This window comes from Aegilops tauschii, chromosome 7 (genome assembly GCF_002575655.3).
Source record: "Aegilops tauschii subsp. strangulata cultivar AL8/78 chromosome 7, Aet v6.0, whole genome shotgun sequence".
NCBI lineage: Eukaryota > Viridiplantae > Streptophyta > Magnoliopsida > Poales > Poaceae > Aegilops > Aegilops tauschii.
The window spans coordinates 151962445-151978167 of NC_053041.3; the positions used below are offsets into that span (position 1 = coordinate 151962445).

The 15723-nt window shown below is 49.4% G+C and overlaps 1 long non-coding RNA gene across 1 annotated transcript; it reads right to left on the reverse strand.

Annotated features, from left to right (window-relative positions):
* Window positions 1-833: 833 nt before the first annotated feature.
* On the reverse strand, window positions 834-12759 carry LOC141027957 (uncharacterized). The gene is made up of 3 exons (XR_012190013.1): window positions 11328-12759; window positions 1673-1942; window positions 834-1479 (listed from the first exon to the last, which is right to left on the reverse strand). It is a non-coding gene; the product is annotated as an uncharacterized lncRNA (long non-coding RNA).
* Between the last annotated feature and the right edge of the window lie 2964 nt (window positions 12760-15723).

Genomic DNA, 15723 nt, shown 5'->3' on the forward strand with positions numbered 1-15723 from the left:
ATTTTACTTCCTGATTGCAGTGCAAGGACGAGCGAAAACAACTGCATCCTAGTCCGGAATGCACTTTCTACCAGTTCATCCATGGACCGAGGACTAGCTGGCACAGCTGCACGGCGGTTTTTTGGACAGGTGCGCGGACAAGAGGCATTGTGGTCTCCTTATTTCTGCAAATAGCGGTGCTTAAATTTAGTGGAATGCACAAGCATTTCAGCTGGTCAGTACACTGCATGGTTCAGTTCAGCATTCCAGCTGAGACCATAATTATAATTGGTTATTCTGGAATGAGAGAACCTAACCCTGGATGGTGGCAACAAGAAAAAACCAGAGTGAACTCCAGGAAATTTAAGCCTGCCGGGAGGCCCTTTGCTCAGAGAAGCCTTGCTTGTTTTTTCCTCATTTGTAAACCTTCTCACAACTTTGTCTTTTGCTGTGGACTAGTATATGTTTGTTATGTTCTATGAATCATTGAGATGTATAAAATTGCTTAACTTATGCTTTTCAAGTTTTTTATGAAGACGAGTTTAATGTGAGTGTTCCACATGAGCGCTGGACTAGCGTGTGAACGTTTGGAATTTATTACATTGTGGCCTCAATTAACTGCATGAACCACTGTAACAAGATACATAGTTGCTTATATGTCAGACAGCAGATTGTTGATTGTTAGCTGGTCGATAGCCTAGTGTTGAAGCGAGCTGAGCCAATGTGCCGTGTTTTGCACAACTGCTTACAAGTGGGGTAGCACCAACAGTGTTTACAAGTACTTATGTATACGTCGGCGCACGGTTCTTGAACGAGTGCTCTATTTCATCAAAACACACACTGCTCGTATGATAAACCATGACAACTTATGTCTTACCATGCCATATTCATGAAAAAACTAGTGAGGACGCATCTGTTTCAGCAACAATTACGATGGTTCTCACATGATTCACGGGCACACAAAAGTAGCAGCAGTTCCCATAGACGGATTCAAACAGAGTACTAGCCCCAGAGGGGTCGATAACAGGGAAGGTTCGGATAATTAGACACAATCCAAACTACTATTAAACACTAGCTGGGGCAACTATTTCATGCCTCGATCTAATTTGGGCTGGACACAAGACGAACATTGCCATGAACATCATCGAGGACGTCCCGCAGCAGCTCAATCCTGTGAACCTTCATGAAGACAACCTTGTGGCCTTGCCACTGATAAACTTGTTTGTGGAGGCATGCCACGTCATCTTCCTGCGTAAGCTTGACAAGAACAGTATGCCTCACAAACGAAGGAGTAGCTTTGAACTTCTTGTGCTTCAGTACACCCTGGACAACACGCCTGACAACAGTGAGGCTGGAATACAACTCTTCATTGGTATAACCGCAAATGGCTTCCAGGATCCAAAAGCCTAAGAACTCTGTTTTCCCAGTGCGTATATTCAGGTCGTCCGCCTCATAGCGAGTGACATGTACAACCACACAATCCTTGTCTGCATCAGGGCTCTAATTGAAACAGAAACAAATTCTGAATTACTTTTCAGTATAAGAAACACAAGTTATTTAAACCACTATGTATAGCATGGCATCGAAGCTAATAAAATTTTGCATTATTAATCACCACATACTTCCTTTTCTAAAAAATCACCACATACTTAGATGAAAAACCACAATCGAGATCGGCAAAGAAGGAAATCACCTTGGGCAGCTCAGCGGGGGGGGGGGGGGGGACACATCCTCGAAGGGGGAAAACTGCTCCTGCAGTGCCACGGGGGCTGTAACCTCAAACGGGGCGTTGACCATCTCAGTAGTGGCCGTGAGCGTATCTGGGGTCGGCTCGGTGGTTGCCTCTATCTTCTTGGAGCTCTCTGTCTCGTGGGGATCAGCCTCCCGCGTCTGCTCCAATATCGGCAGTTCTTTGCCTGGTTCTCCTTGGTCCATCATGAAACTGACGAATACTAGGAGACCACTGAAAGGAAAACACAATCGCAATGACAATGAAACAAAAAAGAGAGTGAGGATCGGTTACTGCTTTGCAAAAGTTCTTTTTTTTCTCTGAACAAAAATATACCAACTTCACGGATCCGCTTACCTTCCCTTCGTTCCGAGAGAAGAACAGTGGCAGATGCGAGTGTTGCCTTTCTTGAAGACGGTGAGGGAGAAGGGGATTCAGCGAAGAGTGAAATGATGGTTGCTTCGTCCATCAAACTTAGACTGCGGGGAGGTGGGGTTTTGTGATACGACGGCTCGTTACTGCCGCGCTACGACCGGGGTGACTCTCCGCCTTCATACTGCCTTCTAATTTGGTGGATGGCATTTGGGCCCGCGCACTGCATGGCCCGCATGTCGGTGAACAAAAGTATAACGGCATTCAGTAGAGGGTGACGTTTCAATGACCTAGGAGGAGCCAGAAGCGGTAGAGTGTCTCCACTGTACTAGTAGTAATTGTTTTTCTGGGTAGCTGTAGAGTGTCTCCACTGTACTAGTAGTAATTGTTTCTCCGGGCCCAAGACAAAACAACCCATCCACACTAGTAAATAGTAAAATCAATTCACAAGCCCATATATTTACTGAATGAGAGGCGCTACCCACACCCAACACACCGCCCCCCGCCCCCAAAAAACCTGGGTGCTCTTCTTCCTCCTCGCTCCCACCCACCTCACGTCAGCTCGCTCCACTCGTACCCCCAAATTCCTCACCTCACTCCTACAGAAAACCCCAGCTCCCCTTCTTCCTCACTCCTACAGAAAACCCCCAGTTCCCCTTCTTCTTCGCTCGCACTACAACTAGGCTCGTCATTCGTTACTCTGCTCAAATCCGTGAGCGCGACGCGACGCCCTCAAGGAAAATGGAGTCGGCTGACCCCAGCGCCAAGAAGATGAGGCTCCCGCCAGCGGCGGCGCCTGTTGTAGATCCCGCACCCGGCAGCGCGGGGAGAAGCGGCGATCCCGCCCCCACCAGATCCTAGGAACCCGTAGAATCTCGGGTGGACCGCATCAGCGATCTCCCGGATGCCGTCCTTGGGGAGATCATCTCGCTTCTCCCCACCAAGGATTGCTGCCGCACTCAAGTCCTCTCAATTTGGTGGCGCCCTCTATGGCGCGCCGTGCCCCTTAATCTCGACTATCGTCAGCTATCTCTCTTCAATGATTTTGAAATCCCCAGAGCCATCATCTCCTCCCACCAGGGCTCCGTTCAAAGCCTCTGCATCCCGTCATGCTACCTGAGCAAGCATACCATGCCCTGCATGGTGGACGCCTGGCTGAAATCCCCTGAATTCACAGAACTACAGCTGCTTGAGTTCTACTATTCCCTGGAAATCACATACCACATACCGAACGCCATGAACTTGTGCCCTCAGCACCGATGTCCATCTCGCGGTTTTCGTCCTCTCTCCACGCCACCACCTTTGCGCTGTGCTACCTACCAGACAATCTGGTACTAAACCTTCGACTCCCATTTCTCAAGAAACTTTCACTTGTGCGGGTTCGTATATCGGAGGCCTCATTGCACATCATCATCCACTCCAGTTGCCCTGCGCTGGAGTGCTTGGTGCTTGTTTTCACAGTTAGAATCGGTTGTCTCCAAATAAAGTCTCCTAACCTTGTAAGAATTGGAATTTCTTTTAACGGAAGGCAGCTCATCATCCAAGATGCCTCTTCACTTCAAAGGTTGATCCTTGATTCTAGTTATTCACCGTTGCAAATAACCGTCCTCTCTGCGCCTAAACTGGAGACCTTGGGTGTAATACATGATCTTTGTGCTCATTTCAATATGTTGTTTGGCTCCACAGTTCTTCAGGTACTTTATATTATCATCTACACTTGTAACCATAAGCTGCATTTTAAATTTCTGCGCATAATTTATATATCATCTTGGAGTACACATTTTGTACTAATATTATGTTCTATGCTCAATGAAGAGTTTCTCCATGGATGGCCTATCAATGGTGCTGGATTCTGTCAAGATCTTATATATCCAAATGAATAGTTTTGATCTGAACAAGATTATTGGCTTGCTGCAATGCTTTCCATGTCTAGAGAAGTTGTATATAAAGGTGATAATTTCACGCACATTGGAAGCCCGCATATAGTTACTAGAATTAACCGTTCAGCTGTTGCTCTTTCGACACTCTTCTTTTAGACCTTAACTGTTTTCAATCTTCATGTCTATTTAGGCAATAGGACGGGGTAAGAAAGTTATAACCAATCGGTGGATTCGTAAGCATCAGGATTTTCTCACTTCTCATGAGATTCGATTGAAGACAATAACGCTAGAACGATATGTAGCCAACCGTGCAAACACAAGATTTGTCACATTCTTCCTGCTGAATGCGAGGTTACTATTGTCCATCAGGCTTAAGTTTATCAGCAGCATGGTTTTGACGGATGGGTATGTCGAAGAGAAAAAAAGGAGTTTCAGGTGGGCAAAAGAGCTTCTGAACGTGCCGGGCTTCTATTTACAACATATTGTGGTCATAATCCAGTAAATTTTACGATCCAGGGTTCATTCTATGGACCTGACCGATCCATTTGACTGTGACTGCCGAAAACAGTGCTGGAGTTAGATGTTGTTTCCCTTTTCAATCTAGTTTTTTTGTAAACCTGATGAACAATTAACCCTCGTGCTTTTGTACAGTTTGTAAGCTGGAGTTAGATGTTCCTGCCCTTTTCAACTCGGTTGTGACTGTCATATTTTATTTGAAACAAGGCAAATGGCTTGCCATTCGTTTAATTTAGAGTGAAATATTGTAACAAATCCCAACCAAGGGAAATAACATCAATCTCGCCGGCTGCTTGAGCTCGCTGTGCATTACAGAAGCCAAGTGATTAGCCCCCACCAGCACCCACAAACTTATTTCAAACTAGCACATCAAATGGGCTGTAAATTTTCATAGGAAAGGCTGCATGACCGTGACAGATTTGGATTCTGACATTTGGGACCCGCGAGGAAATAGCCTATCCAAGGTGGTGTCGACTTACTAGCCAGTCAACAAACGATTTTGCCTACCAGCCGTTGGATTGACATCCAACACTGTCGTGTATCTTCTATCTCTTGTCTTCTTCTTCCTCCAGCCGCCCAAACCAAACCACCCCGTCGGCTCCGCCTGCTCCCGCCTCTGCCGCCCTACTGTACGTACCCTCCAACGTTGGCAAGTCCCTCCCTCTATTCCCCCACACGTCCTGTTATTCTCCGGCGATGTCAGCCCCAACACGCACCCGCGCCCGAACGAGTCAACCCTCGTACTCCCCTCCGCCTGCGACTGGACCGGCGCATCTTCAACGGCTCCTGTTCATTCCGTCCGAGGCCTCGCCGTCGTCCTCCACCTTGCGGCCTTGGTTCTCTCATCGTGCGCGGTGCGCCGCCCTCTTGCGTTGTCAACGTCGTCAACAACCGAGAGGAACAAGGAGATGACTGTACGTGGAGAGGATGACAGTAGGGACCCACCAGCGTCATGGCAGTACGCAAGCAAGTGCCTCTATAGTACAAGCCCAAAAATATGGTTCCTCCTAATGGTTGGACATCTGGGGCTCACGCCATTGTCAACGTAGTCAATAAACGAGAGAATTACACTACGAGCGGCTGACACCAGGGACCCAGCAAGTCGCGCAGTTTTTTTTTTGAGGAACAAGCAGTTGTTATTTATAATAGTTTTAGCGACGGATCAGGGTAACAACGGGGCTGTGCGGGGGCTGTGGCCCGTCTAGCCAGGGTTTTATTTATGTTTACCACATCATGAGCCCAGTTGTGTTTTTTTCTTGCTGAAAATGGCTAGCCCAGTTCTATTTTTTTTAAGAAATACCCAAACAAGGCCCACTTGCTTTATCGGCCCTGCTGGGCTGCAAATCTTTCAAGACGAGGAGAGTTTCATTCGGTTTGCCCAGAAATGGGCTGCACATTTTTAAAACACACCAAACCGGGAATTAGTTTCAATTTTTTTCATTACAAGATCTTAAATTCCAATGATTTTTATGCGTGGACAATTATTTGGATTTTATATTTATATAATTTATTTTTCAAAATAGTTTGAATGTGACTCGGTATTTCTGGATTAAAAACAGTCGACCGCACCGAAATATGCAAAATTTCGTATACTTTTTAACCGTGGCCATAATATGGGGTGTAATGCTAACATAAAGAAGATGGGCTCCAAAAAAATTCTTAAGAATTAGCAAATGGGCTGTACATTATTAGAAATAATGGCAGATGGGATGTATGCTGTTTTCCACAGATTTGAGGCTGACTTGTGCGCCTACTACAGATTGACGCGTATGCTTTCATAAAAAAAAGGTTGACGCACACGCAACGCCCTGTCAACTTGGTCAACACACGAGAGCAATGACTGTTGGATGTCCATCCAATGGCTGTCGTGCTTCTTCAATCTCTGCTCTTCATGCTCCAGCCGCTCAAACAAGCGCTGGCGGGACTGCCTGCTCCCTCCTCTCGCGGCCGGCTATGCTGCTGCGCAGGCCTCACGGCCCCACCGTACTCCCATCGCTGGCCTAGCCATCCCTCTACTCACCCACACATGCTATTATTCTCCGGCGACGACAGACGAACCAGTAAACCCGCGTACTCCTTCGCGTGGGAAACAACCGCCGAGTATTCCCTGGCTCCGTGTCGTTCCCTTCCTAGGCCTCGTCGTCGTCCACCACCCTGGTGCTCTCGGCGCGGCCTGGTCAACGTGGTCAATGAACGACATCCATCGGAAGTCGACTGTACGTGGAGAGGCTGGCAGCTGGGTCCACGGCCGCACGCAAGGAAATGCCTCCTTATTACGTGCAAAATAATGATTCCTCCACCTGACAGCTAGGACCCACAGGAAGGGCCTCTGTATTTCGCGAAAAAACGTTCCCCCCGCTGACAGGTCGGACCCACCAGCTATATCTTCGCACGCAAGGAAGTGCCTCCTTATTACGCCCAAAAAATGAATACCCCCCTGCTAGCTGGGACCCACCATATTGTTGGGCTGACTTGTGGGCCTACTAAGTTGACGGGGACGGAGGGCTTTGTCAACTTAGTCAATACTCCAGTGACCGTATGATGTCCATCCAACGACCATAGTGCTTCTTCAACCTCTAGTCTTCTTGCTCCAGCCGCCCAAAGCAGCGCCGGTCGTGCCGCCTGCTCCTGCCTCCCATGGCCGGCTGTGCTACCGCGGAGGCCTCACTGCCCCCATACTACTCCCACCACTGGCCAGGCCATCCCTCCACTCGCCCACACCCCCTGTTATTCTGCGGCGACTGCAGCCTCACACCGCAGCCGAACCAGTGAACACTCGTACTCCTCTCCGCGTGGGCATCCACTGCCGCGTCTTGCCCGGCTCCACGTCGTCCCCTTCCTAGGCCTCGCCGTCGTCCACCGCCGTGGTGCTCTCGGCGCAGCGTGGTCAACGACCGACTTCCATCGGAAGAGTACTATACGTGGAGAGGCTGATAGCTGGGTCCACGGCAGCCGCAAGGAAGTGCCTCCTTATTACGCGGAAAATAATTATTCCTCCACCTTACAGCGGGGACCCACCGGACGGGCCACCAGTATTTTGCGAAAAAAAATCGTTTCCCCCTAATTGCTGGGACCCACCGGACGGGCCACCGTATTTCACGAAAAAACGTTTCCCCCGCTGTCAGCTCGGACCCACCGGAAGTGCCTCCTTATTACGCACAAAAAAATGAATACTCCCCCGGCTAGCTGGGACCCACCTTGGTGGGAGGCTGACTTGTGGGCCTACTAAGTTGACGGGGACGAAGGGCTTTGTCAACTTAGTCAATATGAACGATTTTAGCGCCAATGACCGTACCATGTCCATCCAACGGCCGTAGTGCTTCTTCAACCTCTGGTCTTCTTTCTCCAGCCGCCCAAAGCAGCACCGGTCGTGCCGCATGCTCCTGCCTCCCATAGCCGGCAGTGCTGCCGCAGAGGCCTCACCGCCCCCTACTATTCCCACCGCTGGCCAGGCCCTGCGGCGACGACAGCCTCACACCGCAGCCGAACCAGTGAACCCTCGTACTCCTCTCCGCGCGGACTTCCACTGCCGCGTCTTCCCCGGCTCCGCGTCGTCCCCTTCCTAGGCCTCGCCGTCGTCCACCGCCGTGGTGCTCTCCACGCGGCGTGGTCAACGTGGTCAACGAACGACTTCCATCGAAAGAGTACTGTATGTGGAGAGGCTGACAGCTGGGTCCACGGCCACAGCCCAGTTTTTTTGTGATTTGCCAAGTAAGTCGCTTTGTCAGGCCTGTTGGGCTGCAAATCTTTCAAGACGAGGAGAGCTTTCATTCGGCTGGCCGAGAAAATGGCCCATCAATAATGAGAAATGGGTTGTACATTTTTAAAACACATCAAACCGGCAATTAGTTTCAAATATCTTTTTTTGCATTTCAAGATTTTAAATTACATTAATTTTTATGCGTGAAGAATTTGTTGGATTTTATATTGATATACATTTATTTTTAAAATCAGTTTGAATGTGAGTCGAAATTTCGGGATTAAAAACAGTTCGGACCGCACCGAAATATGCAAAATTTCATATACTTTTTTAACCGTGGCCACAATATGGGATGTAATGCTAACAAAAAGAATATGGGCTCCAAAAAAAACCTTAAGAATTAGCATATGGGCTGTAAATTATTAGAAATAATGGCAGATGGGCTGTATGCTGTTTTCCACAGATTTGAGGCTTTCCTAAAAAAAGGTTGACACACAAGCACTGACTATTGGATGTCCATCCAACGGCCGTCGTGCTTCTTCAATCTCTGCTCTTCCTGCTTCAGCCGCTCAAACAAGCGCCGGCAGGACTGTGCTCCCTCCTCCCCGCGGCCGGCTGTGCTGCCGCGCAGGCCTCACCGCCCCACCGTACTCCCATCGCTGGCCTAGCCATCCCTCTACTCACCCACACCTGCTGTTATTCTCCGGCGACGGCAGACGAACCAGTAAACCCTCGTACAGTCGTACTCCCCTCCGCGTGGGAAACAACAGCCAAGTCTTCCCTGCCTCCGTGTCGTCCCCTTCCTAGGCCTCGCCGTCGTCCACCGCCGTGGTGCTCTCAGCGCGGCGTGGTCAATGTGGTCAACGACCGACTTCCATCGGAAGAGTATTGTGCGTGGAGACGCTGACAGTTGGGTCCACGGCCGCAGCAAGGAAGTGCCTCCTTATTACACGCAAAATAATTATTCCTCCAGCTGACAGCGGGGACCCACCGGACGGGCCACAGTATTTCGTGAAAAAAATGTTTCCCCCCTGACTGCTGGGACCCACCAGCTACACCTTCGCACCCAAGGAAATGCGTCCGGGCAAAAAAACCAAAATGATTCGCCCCCTGACTGCTGGGACCCACCAGCTACATCTTCGCACGCAAGGAAGTGCCTGACAGTCGGGACCCACCTGGTCGAAGCGTACATAGCGTTGTCATTCTGGTCGCGAACGTGTACGTACATATATACTGGTGGATGTAGAGGCGCGCACGTGTCGTAGTAGAGGCGCGCACGTAGCATGTACACATACGTACAGCGGCCAGGGTGCAAGAAAGAAAATACGGCCACGTATGTGTACATACGGGCGGGGTCTCGAACGCCTACTGGCGCATACGTACGGCGAGGGCTCGTTGACATGGCTGGGTCGGAACGGAGAAACTGCATAGTTGTCGTGTTCATGGGGAGGCAACGGAATGCGTCGTGTTCATGTGGAGGCAACGGAATGCGTCGTGTTCATCGGGAGGCAACGGAATGCGTGGGAGCCAACCGACTGGGTCGGAACGGAATGCGTGGTCGTGTTCATCGGGAGGGCGTGGACGGAACAGGCGATGGAAACGAGGCCTGGCGTACCGCAGAACGGAGGAAACGGCCTTGTGTTCGACTGGCCACGTTCGAAAGGGGATCCTGTTCATCGGGAGGGGTCTGGCGTACCGCAAAATGGACGAAACGGACCTCCTACGGTCGAAACAGGGGTCCTGTTGATCGGGAGGGTGTGGCGTACCGCAAAACGGACGAAACGGACCTCCTACGGTCGAAACGGGGGTCCTGTTGATCGGGAGGGGTGTGGCGTACCGCAGAACGGACGAAACGGACCTCCTACGGTCGAAACGGGGGTCTTGTTCATCGGGAGGGGTGTGGCGTACCGCAAAACGGGACTCCACGGGATACTGTTCATCTCCACCGTCGACCTCCTCTAGCCTCCACAGGCTACCGTCGACCTCCTCCAGCCTCCACGGGCTCCTGTTCATCCAGCCTCCACCGCGCGCTACTCCACCGGCTACTGTTCAACCACCCCTCCACGGGCACCCCTCCACCGTCTACTGTTCATCCAGCCCTCCACACCACGGGGGCCTGTTCAACCACCCCTCCACGGGCACCCCTCCACCGTCTACTGTTCATCCGGCCCTCCACACCACGTGGTCCTGTTCATCCAGAGGCAACGCCACCGCTCACTGTTCATCCACCCCCCCCCCCCCCCCCCCCCCGCAACGCTCACTGTTCATCCCAGAGGCAGCATCGATCGGCTTCAGTTTGCAGCAGTAGCGAAGGAATGCTCGATCGGGTTCAGTTAACAACCATCGATCGATCGCTCGGGTTCAGTAACGCGTAGCCTGCAGTGCAATCGCTCGAGTTCAGTTAGAGCCCAACGCCTCGCTCGAGTTCAGTTAGAGCTAACGCCTCGCACACACGCGCGTACGTGTACGAGAGAAACGCGCATCGCTCGGCCCCCGACCTCCCACCATAACCGGGAACTCCTCGAAATTTTCCTCGCCCTCGCTTCTACCACGGTTTTTTTCCGTCATGGACGGCCCAAAGAATGTCATGCAGCTGCGTCTCCGGCCCGCCCAGGACGAAAAACCCATTTTCTGTCATGATGTTTTGTCATAGAAGTAGGAGCCCACCACATCTATGATGATACCGGGTTTGTCACAATTATCGTCATAGAAGTGTCATATGTATGAAGAAATTTTTTTCGTTCGGCCCAAAATGTCACGGATGTGTCTTTTTTTTTAGTGATTCTAGTTCCATCTTCTCCCCTCGTGTCTGAATCAAGAGCAGCATCAGTTCAATTCAAAATAAATTGACAGTTTATGAATTTTGTGCTAAGCAAGCATACCCATCAGCACATGGAATTGATCACCATGGAGGGTGGCTGTCGGGATTTTGTTTGATCACCATGTTGCTAGATGGCTACACAGAACTGTTTTTGTTCTTATATTTCTCCATTAACACCTTTTATTTTCATTTTGAGTTTCCACATATGCGGTGTCAGTATAGCCGATCATTTAAACGAACGTCATACAATACAACCACTAGAGGACTTGTCTTGAACATACCATGTAAAGCTCAAGAGATTTAAAGAGAAGCAAGAAGCAAGGAGCTTACTTTGGAAGCCCTGTTCCAGCATTTTCCGGGTAGCTGCTCACCAGTACACTTGCCGCCTACCCGCTGTCGCCGGGTACCCTGCACACACACACAACAGCCACCAATCATCATGCACACACACACACAACCAGACACACACCACATCATCTACACACCCAGGACTACATCTTCAACACTTTGGACTGACAACATAGCAACACAGAAAACAATTTTGTAAGTGTCGTCACTATCATCCTCGCTGCGTCACGGGGGAAACAAAATAAGCATCTTTGAAGCACTAGGGCGGATAACCATTGCAGATGGAGCTCATGTCTACCTTCATCATAGAAAAAAGTAGACTTAACATCTCCAAGTTCTGAAGATGAACAATTGAATCGCACAAAATATTGTCCAAAAATCACACTTTTCACGAAACCAAAATTCTGAACTTGCCATACAACACCTTTTGAATTTTTCATGCGACACTCTTTGAACTTGCGCAATTCGTTGGTGGCAGGAAGCAGCAACTAGAGCTGATGATAGTCCACGTACTGAACTGGGGACACCTAGCTAGTGTTTCAGAAAATAAAATAGACGTCCTGAGCACCCTGTTCCGGGGGGTTAAAATAGACGATCCTGAACACCTAGCTAGCTATTTTTTGTGCAAGCATGCTGGCCGCCAATGCCATTAGTGGTGGCCACTATGGCGCTCGCACCGCAAGCATGCTGGACGCATCGCCAGCGAGCGTACACAAAAACTGAGAAGAGATTGAGACTTTACCAAAAGATTGTCATACTTTTTTGCAGAGATAACTATTGTTTTTCTAACCAGAGAACTACAGTTTTTAGAAAAGGTGAACTATTTAAACGAGATAATTTCTAAGATGATTTTTAGCAATGGTTAACTACAGAATTTAGCAAAGTTGAACCGCCGGCGCCGGTAGGAGGTGTTGCCGGAGGAAGCAGCTGTGTCGCGTTGACTTCTGGAGCACACGAATGCTTAAGGAAAGCGGCGTCGGGGAGCACGAGAGCATCCTTCTGGTGGGCGGCGGCGCGCAGGGATCCACGGGAAGCTAGGGACGGCGATTTTTTGTGCGGATGGAACACACGAACTGACGAGGGGCGGCCAGTTGGGGGCGCCGGCGGCGGTGGCGTGCGAGCTCGGCGTTGTGGGAGGGGTGGCGGCGTGCGAGCTTGGATCCGTGGAGGGGCGGCCACGCTCGGGGGGGCAGTGGGGGCGGCGCGAGAGAGGAGGCAGGGTTCAGGGGCAGCGCTCGGCGTGAGGGAGGAGGCAGGGTGCGGTGGTCGCGGCGCGTCGCCGGAGGTGGGTGGCGGGGGGAGGCGGGTTGCCGGAGAGTTGGGGCTGGCGGCGGGTGGCGTGTGCGGTTGGAGAGATTAGGAACGAGGGAGAGAGGAGAGAGTGGTGGGGGTGCGGGCTGGGCCGGTTTGTTTTTCTGGTTCGGGAGCCACTGGGCAGGGTATACCTCACGATGGCTGGGGAAGGGGCACTGCGACGGTGAACGGCTTCAGGCAGCGGGTTTGGTGTGCATCTCCCTGTATCAGTGCTGACGCTCCCTCTTGTTTCCTGTTAAGAAAGAAGAATGAGGTCACCAATGGCGTTTTCAAGGGAATTAATTAGCATGCATTTCATCGACATGGGCGGCTCGCTGGATCGGTAGCTCTACAGGAGCTCATGAATACGCCACGATTCCAGCAGCAAAGGCCCAGAGTAGTCCACCCTCTACATCTTCCCCTTCTACTTTTTTGAAACCAGAAAAAATGAAACAGCTCGTCGGTACATGAAGAATGAGAGAAAGGAAAGTCAAAAGAACTTAAGCATCCTACAACTACTTCTGCAATTTATCCTAATCCCTTTTGCTCAGTGCTTGAAATGTCCTACAATAATTAAAAAATAGAAAGGAAAGTGGTGAGAGCTTTTGATTGAACTTTTAACGCTTTGTCTTTTGAACTTATATGAACTTATTAGTTCTTTGTTTAAAAAAATGTAAATACAAAGTTCCTAATCTGCAATAAAACATTTTTTCTGGGAAAGTGAAAACAATAAGACACCGAACCCTCTCTCTAATACACATAGAACTGATGGTAGAATACATAGTGAGTTGCTAATAATGTTTTTGAGTTTCCCCTTAGGAAACACGATCTTTTCTTCTTACGATATATAAAACAAAACTATCTCTCCAACACACATCGAACTATTCCCACATTTCTCTATGGACTGAGGAAAGAATACATAGTGAAATAACATTTACTAGTACCAGTCTTGAGAAAACAAGAGCTCAAATGCCAAGCAAGGAGTTTCTGTGTTAGGTTTGAGCTGATGCCCTACCTGTAAGTAAACCAAGGATCTCATAATGCTGCCCTGGAAGATCAAAGCCAGTAAGTTACCAAGGATGAGGATTCGTTTTGGTGCTGTTATGGTACTGTTACGCAAGCATTTCTTTATTTCAGAACTGGCAATAGAATTATGATTGTCTATTTGAGAATCGGATTCAAAACTGGCAATCTTTATATCTGGAAAGAAAGGCAACACAGCAAGAATGCTTGATTATGTAATTTTTTTGCAACGGAAGCTACTATTGGAACTCATGTACCCTGTACAAGTTCGCTTCTGGAAATAAAATTAACAGTACAAGAAATAAATAATGAGAGTACAGCTCTTGAAAATGCTGTGCTAATTCAATGCTAGGGTAGCAAAAAAATAAAACATTACACAGAATCGACGACTAATGGTAATACAAAATGGTTCTTTTTTGCACATTTTTTCCGGGTTAAGTTCCTATGGTCAGTAGCTATCAAGGATTCAAGTGAACTCTCAGTAAAAGTAACTTTGTACTCCTCATGTAGAAATACCTGGACTTACTGTCACATGTGTTCTTTGTCATCCAGAACACAACAACGTTTCTCTAAGCTACTCTCTCCGTGCTATTGAATGTCAATACAACATTTTGTTTTTTGAGTAACACATTCATCAAAATATTTACTGCCTACGAGATGAGAGATGATATGAGAGAGCAATATTACTGCCTACAAGAGAGAGGTTCTTCCTTCTTCCCTCAGGTCTGAATCAAGAGCAGCCCTAGTTCAATTCAAAATAAAATGGCAGTTCGAACACGGGGCATGAAAATCTTCACCGTCGGGAGATGGAGAGGAAAGATTTCGAGCAGGGCGTACCTCACGATTACTGGGAAGGAGGCGCTGGGACATTGAACGGCCTCCGACGGCGGTGTTGGACCGCTCGATGCAGCCGTGTCGGACCACCCACTGGAACAATGCGGAAAGGTGGCGGGGAGCGTCGCTGAGGGTACCAGAAGGAGGCAGAGGGGCGACACCTGAACTAATAGAGGAACATATGAAAAGAATGAATTATTTTAGTCCTTCCACACCAAAGAGAAATCCAAAAAAGTTGAACCTTCCGAAGCATGACAACCTGCTGTGTGTTTGTCAAGAAAAAGTTGAACCTTCAGAAGCATAACTATGCTAGCTTATGCATCCCGAATTTCCAACGTGCAGCTTCGGTTATAGTAGAACCAATGTCAAGTAACAACCAAGGTTATTTCATCTCTTCAGATTCTTTGCATGTAATTCCCTATAGAATTGTCAGCTCCACAAACTTGCCTTATACATATAAATCAAAATCAATAGCTGAACTTCAAAGGATGACATTTTCGAACTTAGCCGGAGAATATTTTTCTCAAAAATCATGTTTGAACTAAATAACTATCAGAGTCTGAACTGATGTAAAATCTTTCTTGTTGAACTGCTCCTGAAGCCCCTGCATATTGAACTACTATATAATATATAAACCTAATTGTTTTTTCTATAACACACATGAAACTGTATTTGTGTTTACTTTATGAACTGATGATAACTTACATCATGAACCCCTACAAATAGTGTTTCTTTTATACAAAGCATATGATTTGTGAGCTGCATAGGCAAGATAAATCATGCAAGGATATCCATTCTACACTTTCTGAACACTCAAGATAGCAATACACGAACTTACCGGGAGAGATCTCACTGAACTGACGGGGGCTGGATCGCTGAAGGGGATCTTGGCAAGAGGTGGATGGAGGCTGGAGGAGGTGGTCGTCGCAGGTGCAGCCGGACCGAAGCCGACGCCGAGCTGAAGGGAGACTAGCGGTCGACACGGGGGGAGCGAGCCGGATGCGGCGGGGAAAGGAGGCGGCCGACGCGTGGGAGGATGCAGCAACGGCGCACTGGTGGGAGGGGGTCGGGGCGGCGGCGGCGTGCTGGTGGGAGAGGGGTCGGGGCGGTGGCGGCGCGCTGGTGGGAGGGGGCGGGGCGGCGGTGGCGCGCTGGTGGGAGGGGGTCGGGGCGGCGGCGGCGCGTTGGTGGGAGGGGTGTCGGGGCGGTGGCGGCGCGCTGGTGGGAG